This window comes from Salminus brasiliensis, chromosome 11 (genome assembly GCF_030463535.1).
Source record: "Salminus brasiliensis chromosome 11, fSalBra1.hap2, whole genome shotgun sequence".
NCBI lineage: Eukaryota > Metazoa > Chordata > Actinopteri > Characiformes > Bryconidae > Salminus > Salminus brasiliensis.
Window position 1 is genome coordinate 16367865 of NC_132888.1, and position 13797 is coordinate 16381661.

Sequence of the window (13797 nt, forward strand, 5' to 3'; positions counted from 1 at the left end):
GGCAGATGTGTGTTGACCTCCACAAGTCAGGCAATGGCTACAAGAAAATAGCCACTCACCTACACCTGTCCATATCTACTGTCAGAGGAATTATTAAGAAGTTTAAAACAACTGGAACAGTGGTAAACAAGCCTGGACGAGGACGCAAGTTTATTTTGCCACCACGCACAGTGAGGAGGATGATAAGAGAAATAAAAAGGTCTCCAAAGCTCACTGTTACAGAATTGAAAATGGTAGCTTCTTGGGGTCACAAAGTCTCCAAAACAACCATCAGGCGCTATCTGCATGCCAACAAGCTGTTTGGGAGGCATGCACGGAAAAAAAAACTTTTCTCACTCACAATCATAAACGCAAACGTTTGGAGTTTGCTAAGCAGTACTGGAATTTCAACTGGGACCGTGTGCTTTGGTCAGATGAAACCAAGATAGAGCTTTTTGGCAACAAATGCTCTAAGTGGGTCTGGCGTAACGAGAGCTGAGTATGCAGAAAAGCACCTCATGCCCACTGTGAAATATGGGGCAGGATCAGTGATGCTGTGGGCCTGTTTCTCTTCCAAAGGCCCTGGGAACCTTGTTAGGGTGCATGGCATCATGAATGCTTTGAAATACCAGGACATTTTAAAACAAAATCTGGTGGCTTCTGCCCAAAAGCTGAAGATGGGTCGTCACTGGGTCTTTCAGCAAGATAATGACCCAAAACATATGGCCAAATCTACACAGAAATGATTCACCACACACAGAATCAAGCTCCTCCCATGGCCATCTCAGTCCCCAGACCTCAACCCCATTGAAAACCTGTGGGGTGAGCTGAAGAGGAGAGTGCAGAGGAGAGGACCCAGGTCGCTGGATGATTTAGAGAGATTGTGCAAAGAGGAATGGCAAAGATCCCCCTATCTGTATTCTCCCATCTTGTGAAACATTATAAGAGAAGATTAGGTGCTGTTTTGTTGGCAAAAGGGGGTTGTACAAAGTATTAACATCAGGGGTGCCAATAATTGTGGCACACATGATTTGATGTTAAACTATTATTTCTTAATGTGGGATTTTTTTCCTACTGAATAAATTCACTTGAGTTAAAGGTTGGATTTTACTCTTTTTTCCATCGTGGTCCTATATTATTTAGAAAAAAACTCAATTTATTAGAAGCTAAAGAACACATCTTAACCAGGGGTGCCAATAATTATGGAGGGCACTGTATATGAAGCTGCGTGTAGAGCAGCTTAAACCCAGCTAATAGCTAATAGTGCCGTTACCTCTGAGGAGTGATAGCTCAAGTCAAAGCAGCGAGTGTTTAACCCTTTACCTCATGAATTATGAAATGTTCATGGTTTTGTATTAATCCACAGAGACCCCCTGTCGCAGTATTTTCATGCCTCAATCTGTAGAAATGTCATTACACTCTCTAAACGTCCTCATGACATCAGTAATGGTTAAAACTCGTATTCTGAATTTCACAGCATGCCAAAATCAACAGCACAGCTGGGCTATTCTTCAGCTAGGGGAAACCTTTACGTCCCCAGATTAAACAATTCATGTTAAAAATGATTAATACTATTTATTGAAATATATAATATTATATAAATATAATAGAGATAATTATATAATAGTTTTTTTTATATTTTTATTTTAATTAATAAATGTTACAAAACAAATAACCGAGGTATTAAAATATATATTTTATTGCACAACTTGCACAAACTTCTCTCTTCCAATAGAATTATAAAATGTTATATATATATATATATATATATATATATATATATATATATATATATATATATATATGTATTAAAAATTCACAAAATAACTTGAAAAATAAAAGAGTATTTAGATTCTCTCCAACTTATTGGAGACTTGGATATTGGATATATATATATATATATATATATATATATATATCATGTATTCCTCCTGATCATGGAGATTTATCACCATTTATATCTTTACACAACAAAAGTGAAAGTTTTATATGCATTTAAAGAGCATATTCTACTAGCTATTGAGATCCATGATCGTGTCCATGACCCAGGGTCCTTTTTCCTGAAAAAAGTTATAATTGTCACTATTGCCACACATCATTACCAACACTAACCTGGGTGTGATGGTGATGACATGTTTTCTGTTCTAGTCAGTATGTTTGAAGTGTTTAGAAATGTATTTAAATTAATTACTTTTTAAAAAACAGTAATTTAAAAAAAAAAGTAATTTATACGTCAATATGGCCGTAAGACGTCAGCTCCAACACCATTATAAAATTTTGGCAATGGCATAACTTAAATGTCAACATCCTCCCGGTGATGAGGGACCATACACGAAAGAGGTGAAGCACCTTGCAGAGCGGTGCACTGACAACAACCTCTTCCTCACTGTTAACAAAAACTAGGAGCTGATTGTTGACTTTAGGGAGAAGGAGCAGAAAGCACATGCCCCTGAGCATCGAGGAGACAACGGTGGAGAGAGTGAACAGCTTTAAATTCGTCCACATACTTGAGGATCTCACCTAGTCACTCAACACATGACACATTGTTAGGAAGGCCCAGTAATGCCTCCACTTCCTCGGATGGCTGAGGAGAGTCAACCTGCCAAAACTGCAAACTGTCTGCAACCCCAGTCACCCCAGCCACTTCCGGTTTCAACACCTGCCATCCATGAGAACTTTAAATTTAAAAGATATTAAAATGTACTTGATAATTTGCTTCAGCATTACATTAATATACATTAAAATGAAGAATAAGTAAAAAGATACAGTAAAAAATAGAGAAAAATGATATCATCATGTCCACAAATGCACCACCTACAGAAAAAGAGAGAAACAAGAATAGTGAGGGCTGAGATCAGCCTTGGACGTCCCCTTCCCCTAACCAACACAGGCTTCGTCAAAACAAATATCCCTTTATGTAAATTATATGTAAATCAAAAGGATCAAACAAATGACTCTTATAATAACTCCTTCATTATGATCAAAATCAAAGGTTTCAATGATTGCTCACACTTTTCAAAACTTAACACTAACATCAGAGCCAGAACCTCCACATTCAAGAACAGTTTCAGCCTGCATGCTGGTAAACTGCTCTCACCAGCAACACCAACCACAACCTGAACACACACACCTGCAGACTGCTGCTGATCACTGATCCTTCCAGTTCACTCGACATACCCACACTGAACTCCACCAGCTCAGGGACTGTATGCACTTAGCACTTTAATCTGAACTCTCTCTACTGTACCTAAGCTAGGTACTGTTCTCTCTACCTGAACACCAAGCTGCTATACCCATTACTACACTGTTCACCTGGTTTACATTTAGGATTCTGTTTACAACACCAGCCTTTAGCACACACACCTGAACATCCTGTGGTCTTCCATTCACATGCACATCAATACATCAGTGGTCCACATGTTTATTTCATTTTACTGTTAGTATAGTAACTTAGTTTGGACCTTAATCACCTCAATCAGCCTTCATGCACACATTTGCACATGAACATGCACAGATTTGTATCTATGTATTTATTGGCTTTTGTACCTTTTTAAATCTATGCACCCTGTCTATTGTCCTTGCACTATTACTATTATCACTTCCTTACCTATTATCACACCAGAGACTTAGCCTAACAGTGTTGCATTGTGCTGTACAACCGTAATTAGTCTAATGACACTAAGGTTGAACTGAATTGAATTGAATTGAATTAAATTGAATTAAAAGCTTATTTCCCAGTATTGTCTATTCTCAGTAGAGTCTAGAGAAAGTAAGTGAACCTGGATGACCTGGATTTCTGCACTTTGCCACTTGGCAAATACATATAACATTATAATTGTATATAAATTCAGTTTTGGCCATCAATAATGGCCAACTAAAGAATCACCCAGTTACTGAAGACCTTGTTTGGTGATTTAAAGCTGCCAAGTAAATATTTGGCTCTTAACAAGTTTTTTTTCTTTATTAAAGTTTAGAAATTACCACAAAAAATAAATGGTGGTAATTTTTGTTGATATTAATTACAATCAATACAAACATGAGCGTCAGTGATCACTTCTCAGTGTTAATCCCACCACTGCATTATTATTAGCCATGAATACTCCATTATGAGCAATTACTGAAACATCAGCTCTATGAAGTTAGATGGTTAAAATGTAAGTGGTTGCAAACAAGTAGAATGTGCTTAATGAATACCATTTGTGCCCAAACTACTGTGTTCATGTGTTACTGTGTCAACACATTGTATTAATTCAGTGGACCAAATCCACACCTAATGAACTCATGATCAAACCCTTTGAATTGGAACAGGTGTTTTGGTAACAGGAGTACATGAGCGGAGAGTTTGGATAGCGTTCTTAATACAGTTATATTTTTAATTACATGCAATTTCAAATATTAAAGTCATTTACTGTTCACATTTATTTTAACAAACTTATTTTACCAGAAGCATGATTATAAGGAACTGGATACTATGTGAAAACACCCAGTCCTAAAAGCTCTGTAATCTATTAAAATCTCAAAATGCAAAAACATAACAATGAGTCAAAGTTAAAAAAAATGTTAAATATTAAATTGACTCATTACAGCATTACAGAGAATTTAAAATAAGCATAATAAGTAATAAGAGGCAGTAAAAATAAAGGACAGTTATATCAAGAGGTGGAAAGGATGCTATGGTGGTTCTGTCATGTTCATCCTGAGATGATAAGAATGGTTAAATCATTCATACTTTTTACTTTCTTTTTGTTTTAGTTAATTTTTCATGAATTGTTGCCATCTGTGGTAACATAGGATTGACCACTCTTCTGATTTCCGAAGCTTATTTTATTTTAAACCCAAAAAGACATAAAAGATATGAAAAGCTCTTAACGAACCTCAGTTGCCATACAGCAGCACTGTCTTCTTATTTTAGCCTAGCTGCCATATACAATTTATTTTCTCTCAATGTCTTGAAAACTGTCATATATAACTAATGTCTGACTCATAATCCCCTGTTTTTCTATTAGATGACCAGACGATGGAGCTATTTCCTCAAGAGTTAAAGCCTGTTACACTACAAGTGATGCCAATGTAAATTTAAGCCAATCAAAATTAATTATAAATTAAAACTGGATCTTACTATTCATCACTTTACAGTAGTTGCCTTATATGAGATCCAGGTCGATTTTCGCCTGTATCAGAAAGTCCATCATGAACATTTTACTCCTATGAACATTTTTACCACTATGAAAACATTTGTGCTTTGAATTTACATAAATGAAATGTGATGAGTGGGCTGTGTTGTGCATTCTACTGACTGTATTAAACCCTGTGAGTGTTTTTATACAGTAAGTATTCTTTAAATTCTGACTTACTGCTCCCCCTCCTGTCTGTTGCCCATCATAAACATCAGATTTACTGTATGAGGACAGGATTATTATCGTAGTATGCAATATCTACTTTACCTGCCTATAGTCTGATTACAGAGGCATTTAGAGTTCAGACATATAACATAAAAGAAAATAATACTAGTACTGCTCAGCATAGAGAAATGCAACATGCAGCATCTATCAGCAACTGAAATTCGTTACCTGCTGCTCTTCTCTTTTTGGATCCAGTGTGGTCTGAAATTGATCTGATAAACCTCTAAAATCAAAGGTGTTACCAATCACAAACATTTTGGGCAATACCATTTCTCATAGTTACTGTCACCAATGGAACAATTTACATAAGCAATAATACAGGAAAAGTTGTGCAGTGCCGTGAGATATTAGTACAGGGCTGATGCGTCGTAGGCCGAAGCCGAGTAGATCAGCACAATGTGCCAATATCCAAGGTACAGCATGAACCCTTAAGTGTACTATTGTGATTATACGGCAGATTACCACGGTTTAACAGCAATGTTTACTTCCGCAAAGAAAATTAGGCCCGAGTTGTATTTGAGCGCTGCTGCTGCTGAACCCTGAGGGTCATACAGCTCTCTCTTATCCCCCCTCATTGATTAGACAAGTGGTTTGTAAGAGGAACGTTTGGGTTTGGTGTATGTTTTGGCTCCTCCCTTTCTGTTTCGCATTGCATTGTGGGAGAATAGTATGTCAAGTTCAGACTGGTATACTTGGTAGTACTGATTTGGCAAGTTCCATTCGAGGACAGGAGGACACTGTACAGTATGTCTACAAAAGTCATGTTGCCTGATGCATCCTCGATGACAGGGGCAGAACAAGAACAGAACATTGGGGTGTTTGGACACAAAAGCCGACCAGTTCTAAGTATGTATCGTGGATATTTTGAGTATCCTTAAGATTTTTATCCATTCTACATACGTCGTAATTAGCATGTAATTGGGACACACCCATTGGCAATCACAGAATCCTGCTCAACCACATTGTGTGGTTGTATTGTACTGCTTTGTGTATGCTGTCTTGAGCACTGAGTCTTTACATCTAAACTGAGAACACATTTAAAAGGATCTGAGACTGTTCCATCATGCAGAGGTTTCGTGTTTGTGTTGACACACAACTTTTAGTGTTCCATTTCTTTTACGTAACAATTTTGCAAAGTCGAGATGAAAGTAAAGGGGTGCAGATTTCTTCCTCTGATAAAATAGTAGCATAGGTGACATGTTTAAAAAAAAAAAAAAAACAGAACAGAACTTCCCAAAGGCATCTTATTGTTCACAGACTGCACTCTGGTCAGGTTTAGGTCAGGGAACTGGGATGGCCACTGGAAACTCTGGATTCTGTGGTGAGTCTTGGTCAATGGTGTGTGACCTAACATGATGCCCAGAGCAGTTGAAGGAAAAAGAGTCATTACACTACAGATCTGCTACCATATTTTACAGTGAGCTTTACGTTTGTTTGTTTTTTCAGCATGACCTTGACACTCTTTACACCAAATCCACCTCTGGTGTGTTCTGCCAAATATCTCTATTTTGGGTCCATTTGACAATCCCATTCCATAGAACCACCATCCAAGTTCCAGTGACATTTAGCGGAATTCACATCGTTTTATTTGTGGTTTGGCAAACCCAGACGCTCTCTTCTCGCTAGCTTTCCAGATGTTTTAGTGGCATGGGAAAATGGGAATGGTGTCTCTTTGTAGTTTTGGAGACTTGGTGACAGCAGAACCCAGATCCTGCATTTGTACTTTGAAAGTTCTTCTCTTTGAAACACTTTTCACTGTGCTAGGGGCCAAAATGCTTTAATAGGCAGATTAATTCCAGCTTCAGTTATTTGAAACTAGCACAGTAATGTCAATACCTGAATTGGGAAATGCGCTTTGGAATACATTCCCTGACCACAGATTGTCTTATGAAAATTAATGTTTTATGTTAACATTTCCTTCCGCCAAGTAACCATCACAGTAACAAACTCCATTCACTCGGTCCTCAGCCTGCAGTTTCTTCTCCAACTCCTTACACAGACCAACTAATTAAACAACGTCTTCTTGTCTTAATCCTTAATCATTCTTGTTTTCTTTTGCTCAGAGCATTTCAGTTACTTCAAATTAATGTAATTAAGATACAGCGTTTGTGAATAACCCAGGCTGTATTTTTACCATAGAATATTAGGATGCTTAGAATGCTTCCCAACCAATTAGCTTGCGTGACCAGAACCAACTGCTGTATAAATGCAAGTAAATGATGCTGGGAGCAGAAAAGAAAGATGGCAGTTATCTTAGCGAGATTCCACTGATCAAACAGACACCTGTCACCTGTTAACTCACTGTATTTTATTGAAACAATACAGTAGACTCTGATAAATGTCACTCAGTTACATGCCTATAAAGAAAATTATTAAAACAAAAGAAAATTAATTATTTTTATTTATTTATGTATCTACATATCTATGCATGTATTTTGTAATTATACCAATCAATACACATATTTCATGTTGCAATATTTAGAACTGTTGACAATAGTAAATGGTTAATACCTGAGGTCATGAAAAGGACTGTGCCTGAAATTATGCTTTTTTTATGCCACCTCAGCAAAGCAAATTCCACACTCACTTTAATTTGAACACATACTTTCATGTATAAATAGCCCAAATGGGTACACGAGCATACATGTTCTTGTTTCAGCTGGATAATGAATGGGTGTTCCAGAGGCAGAAAATGAGAGAAAGGCACTGTAATTATATCTGCCTCTGTCCCCAGAGACTCATGATCATAGTGATCAGAGTGCCACTGCTCACCCAACCGCTTGTTAACTGCTTACTCGTTAAGCATCTGACCTTTTAATTGCCTCAATAGAAAAATGAGATTGTGTGGTCAAGGTCAGGGCCTCTCTCAAAATCACTTTCTGCCAAAGCCAACTGTGTGTATTTCAATGGTGGATGTTCGTGCGGCACAAAAAGGGACGCCAGCCGGTCCGGTCTGACTCAGCACAACTAATTCCAGATGAAGAAAGCTGACGGAGCCTCCTGGATTATTGTAAAACTGTGACAAATTCTCACCTGGTTTCAACCTGTCCAGACCAGAGGTGTTGCAGGTTGTTGTGGACAAGCAGCAGCGGTGTGGCCACACAGCGAGAGATTATAAATATGTGGTTGCGAAATTTGGTCTTTTGTCTGCTCGAGGTGCGTGAGCTGTTATTATTGCAACGCCTCTGACCTTTCTGTGTTCATGAGGTCATAGCATGTAATTGCAATGATGCACAGCTCTGCCTCATAGTGGGTGGACATGTTTACTTAAGCCTTTTACAACAACAACAACCTCAACCAAAACAACAACAAACAATGTCTAAAAAGTCTGGTAGTTCACTTTTAGGCTCATTAGCAGACTTTTCCTGACCTTTCCTTACTTAAAACTCATTTGGCTTTGACCTTAGACCCAGACAGGGTGTTTTCCGCATTTCAGAACCAAACCCTTCAAATATAACAGGGCATTTGTAATGCTATTATTTCATGTGGTGTTTTGTGTAGAACATTACTTTAATAAAGAATCATGATGGGCAAGGTCTTCGCAAGGCAATGGCTTTCATAACTGGTTGGTTTACCATTGTTAGAGTTATTGTTCATAATGCTGCATTTCAGGCCCATTGCCAGTATACACAAAGGCACAAAGGGTCCCAGACTCTGAATGACTTAAGTACAACCTTAAGAGGTACTTCAATGGTAAAGTAAAGGTAATGATTCTATGATATTTGACTGTTAAAACGGTTCTTTGCTTAATTAAACTGTTTACAAATGCAAGTTAAACGTGTAGGCAGGTTCTTTATAGAACCAAAAAGGAACCTTTTGTTAGTACTGAAGAGCCCTTTTTGCTTAAAGCGTAAAAGTTAAAGTACCTCCCCCAAAAACAACTTGAGAAGTTCAAAGGAAGCAGGTTTAAAAAGTATGTCCAGCATTCATCAGCATCAGAGCTTGGGTTTTGGGTTCAAATCTATACAGATGCCTTCAGCAATGAAACACCAGTGAATCAATCACAAAAAAAGACAATCCAGCTAGACATTTTTGGTAAGTAGAACGTAGAATGTAATGACTGTAGGTTTTCAATCTGTTTTCTAAATATTTTATGTATTTTATATATTTGTTTTCAAAAATATTATATATATATATATATATATATATATATATATATATATATATATATATATATATATATATAATTTTTTCCTTCCTTTTTACTTGTTTCAAAACATTTTTTAAAATTATTATTATCAGTGTAAATTCAGAACATATTCTACTCTTTAAATAAATGCTCCAGTTCTTTAGTGTGGAATCCAGTGTGATTATCTCTTAGTATTATCAGATAAAGTTACTCGTAACAAGGTGTGGACCACTTCTTTGGTGCAACACAGTTTAAAAAACCAAAGAGAAACTTTAACAAACCTTAAATAACAGTCTCTCACCATGTAGAAGACCTATTAAACCACTGACTGTGTAATGTACACATTCAGATATTCCTTTAGCAGAGTCAGGGTTGTAAACCTTTGGCTTTACTATAGAACCCCTGAAGAACCTTTTTTTTAAAGGGTACACTTTGCTCTGTGGCGTTTCATTCCCTCCCTACTGCTTTATTGCACTTGTAAACACTGTGTTTGTGTCATAGGAGGAATGAAGACTTTTGCAGATAAATACAGTGCTGTAAAAAAGTCTTTGGCATCTGAAAACATAATCGATAAACAAATTGATCTATTTAGTAACTGTTTATTTATTCATAGATAGCCTTATATTAAAATAAACACAAATAAACAAATACATCTTAACCATTTCCAAAGCTCTCCATGAAGTCCTTCATTAAAGAACATCAGGTAAGCTGTTGGTGGCACTGACAGATCCATGTAATGTCTGAAGAGCGCAGAGAACTGATCAACCAAAGGAAAAAAATAGTGGACATAAGGTACTGTGGAAAAAAATGAGATGCTGGTGCTGTTGTCCTGCCATACTGTATCAGTACTTGCCTTACTGTGCTTCTTATCATTTTTATACCGTTTAGATTTGTTAGGAATGTGATGCCTGAACAATTACTGGCAGCTGTCTAAGGCAAAAATTAACTTATGATTGTTTGAAATATAGTGATCATGGTGTCCAATCAGCAAAGGGCATGTGTGACTGCATACATGATCAGCTGTTTAAAGACTGAAACCAACTGATTTTTGTTTACTTGGTTTGTACTGAATTTTAACGACAGGACAACAAAACAAACTGATTATTGGAGAATAGGCAAGGTCAGTGTGTTTCTTTATGCCAATGTAAAATCAATTTTTCTATGTCCTGTGACTTTAATTTGTGCAAGGCCAGGGTATTTTTAAAGAGGGTGGTGTCTTTTTCAGCTAAACTCCAAAAGCTTTGGCCTTAGTATAGAAGGGATTTTAGTGGCATGTTTCAGACATTTATCCCATGACATTAATTTCCTGGGCTATTTCTACACATTCAGTGATTGTTGGGAGATTTTCAAAACAAGTGGAATCAAGTGTTTAGAGTAAAGAAACTACAGCTGTGCTACTACAAGTGCTAATCTAGTAAATAGAGTGAGTAAATTACAAAAGCCTTAAGTAACATAGTGCTGTAAAAAAAACTGTATTTCATTCATTTCCACCTCTGGACGCACATGTATTGCAATATGAACGTACGTCATGTTACTGTCTAAGAGCAGAATGTTCTCACACATCCTCTAAAAGCGGCATTGCAAATGTGCATCATTTACGCAAAGCTGCTTGTCAGAATGAAAGCCAGTGTGGTTACTGTACCTACTTGAACTAAATTGCCACAATTTTACATATTTCTCATTGTTATAGACTTGAGCCAGGCTTCTTCTTTCTCGGATTTCTTTGGATTAGTGGTGTAACACCACCAATAAAGCATCCCTGAGAACTGTTTGCTTGTGCCTGTATTACAGACTGTGCCATAGTTAAAATGAGACATAAAAGGTATGAAAGCGTACAACTGGTTCCACATAAAATACTGGGAGTGTGTAGGCAGTATTTATGGGTCACATTGTATAGTCCACATCGAGGCTGTTCTTGGTCCCTTTTGTGTTCTGGCCACTTTTGTGCCTATGTTGTAATCCCAACTCTGGCCTGGCTTTTAATTTCAGTTATAACAGGATCCCTTTGAAGTTAAACCTAAAAAAGAGTCTCCTGGCTACAGAGAGTACTACTCTACAATGTTGCACTTGCATAATACGCTGCACTTTGTCAAGTTCACGGTGTCCTCTGACCACTTTTATGAGTCTATTTGAAACAACGGTGTCTGGATATATCATTCTCTGGTGACTAAACCTTTCCTGTCTTCTATTTCCATTCTAATTCATTATAAAACTGGTCTCACAATCTAAGGGTGTTTTTGGACCAGAGGTGTGTATAGCCTAATCCCATAAAGATGATGTGATTTAAGTAAAAAATAGTTTTTTAAAATTTTAGACAAAAACAAACTACTAATAAAGTGTATCGTTCCTGTTCTGGTTGGCTGGGTCACCTTAAAATACTTGATATACTTGATGTACACCCGTGACTGTTGCAACCCAACTAAATTCTGTGTGAATCACATCAAATCCAATCCGACTTCATTTGTATTTTTTGTTGTTTGTATTTTTTGTTGTTGCAAAGCAGCTTTCCAGAATTCCAGAAAGTAACAAGACAAAACATGTAACCCCAAGTGAGCAAGCCAGAGGCAACATTGGCGAGAAACAAACCCTCAAAGCTGGAGGAAGAAACCTTGGGAGGAAGACTCAAAGTGGGACCCTTCCTTCTCTGATATTACTTTTACTATCTCTGTCATACCATTACTAATTAATGGAATCACCTCAAAGTCCATTGTTGTGCTTGGGTGTAGTAATAAAGCCATAGATATGCGTAGCTGTAGTAATGGCAAGAACAATAGAAGTGATGATGGTTAACAGTAATAAATAAATAAATCAATTTAAAAAATTGCAGCAATTAGTAGTTAGAGTCCATGTGATCTTCAATGTAGTCAGCAATGGAGGGTAGGCAACTGGTCTAAGGCAGGTAGCAGGAAACCCTGACTCTCAGTCTTCTATCAGTGTTAGGCCAGACAGGTGGACTACTTATTAACTAAAAAAGTACATAGTTCTTTTTTAATTTATGGATGGCAGAAAATGTCAGATAATAAACAAATAATCAGAGTGTAGTGAGCCACTGCAGCAGATCTGACAGTCTGATGGCCTAACTAAAAGAAAAGAGCCTGGAGGTAGCACAGACAGAAGAGCCACTGTTAAATGGCATCCACCTGCTCCGCCATCCACAAACCTGATTGCGTTCAAATGGCGGGACAACAGAACCAGCATCTCAGTTTACCACAGTTCCCTTTGTCCAAGCAACCTTTATATAAAGGGAAACCTTAATTACCAAAAGCTAAACCAAAGTATTAAGTATTCAGCCTAGGCATTAGATTGAAATCAAGACTGTCTCTAAACATTATCTGGAAGGTTGTTCCAGAGTTGGGGGCTGTATAAGAAAAGGCTTTTCCCACTGCTAAAGTCTTCTGAATTCTGGGAACTAGTACAAAGTCAGCACCCTGTGATTTAAATAATAATGATAGCTAATGAATGTGTCAGGTTGCAAAAATGGTGCTGTTTATGGTCTGCTGTGCATGGACCATTAATGTATTGATTGATGTGATGAGAACTCCGTTTTGTTTAAACCAAGGGGCTTCTTTATTTTCACAGGACAGATGGTTTTACTTACCTAGCAGAATGAAATTAACTGAAAAAGTGTCCTGCTTGTGCTTTTTAACACTTTGTATTGGTTTCCCCCATGTCCTCCTAAGCACATGGCTCTGTGTTTGTTCCTTGTCCCCGCCTAGCCCCGCCTTGTCATTAGTGTTCACCCTGTGCCTCTTTTGTTGCCCTGCCCTCTAGTAAGTCTCAGGTGTTTTCTGATGGTCTGTGTATAAATAGTTGATTTGTTTCAGTGGTCCTTGTCTGGTCTTGTGCATGTGTGTATGACAGTGTGGTGATTGACTTGGTTTGATTCCTGTGTTTGTTTCTTTTGTTAGTTTTGTTCTCCAGTTTGTGTTTATTTGGTTCCTGTCTTACTTTGTTTTATTTAATGTTAAATAAATGACTTGCATTTACGTCCACCTCCGCTTCCAAACTCACAAACTAAGTACAAAGTAGATTTCTTTCCTCACAAATAAAGTAATAGTTCATATAAAAATTAAAAGTAACTGCACCAAGACACCTATGAGTGATTTGTTCACATGATTTCTGATTTAATTCCGGGCATAGGTTCATAGGTTTTTTTTGTTTTTTATCAAACATTTATAAAAAAAATTAAATGTGACAAGGCGAGACTGCTTTCTATGCTTTTATTAAAATTCTACTGTGGCAATTTTTCAATGCAAAAGAAGAATCTTGTTCTTTTACACCCCAAAG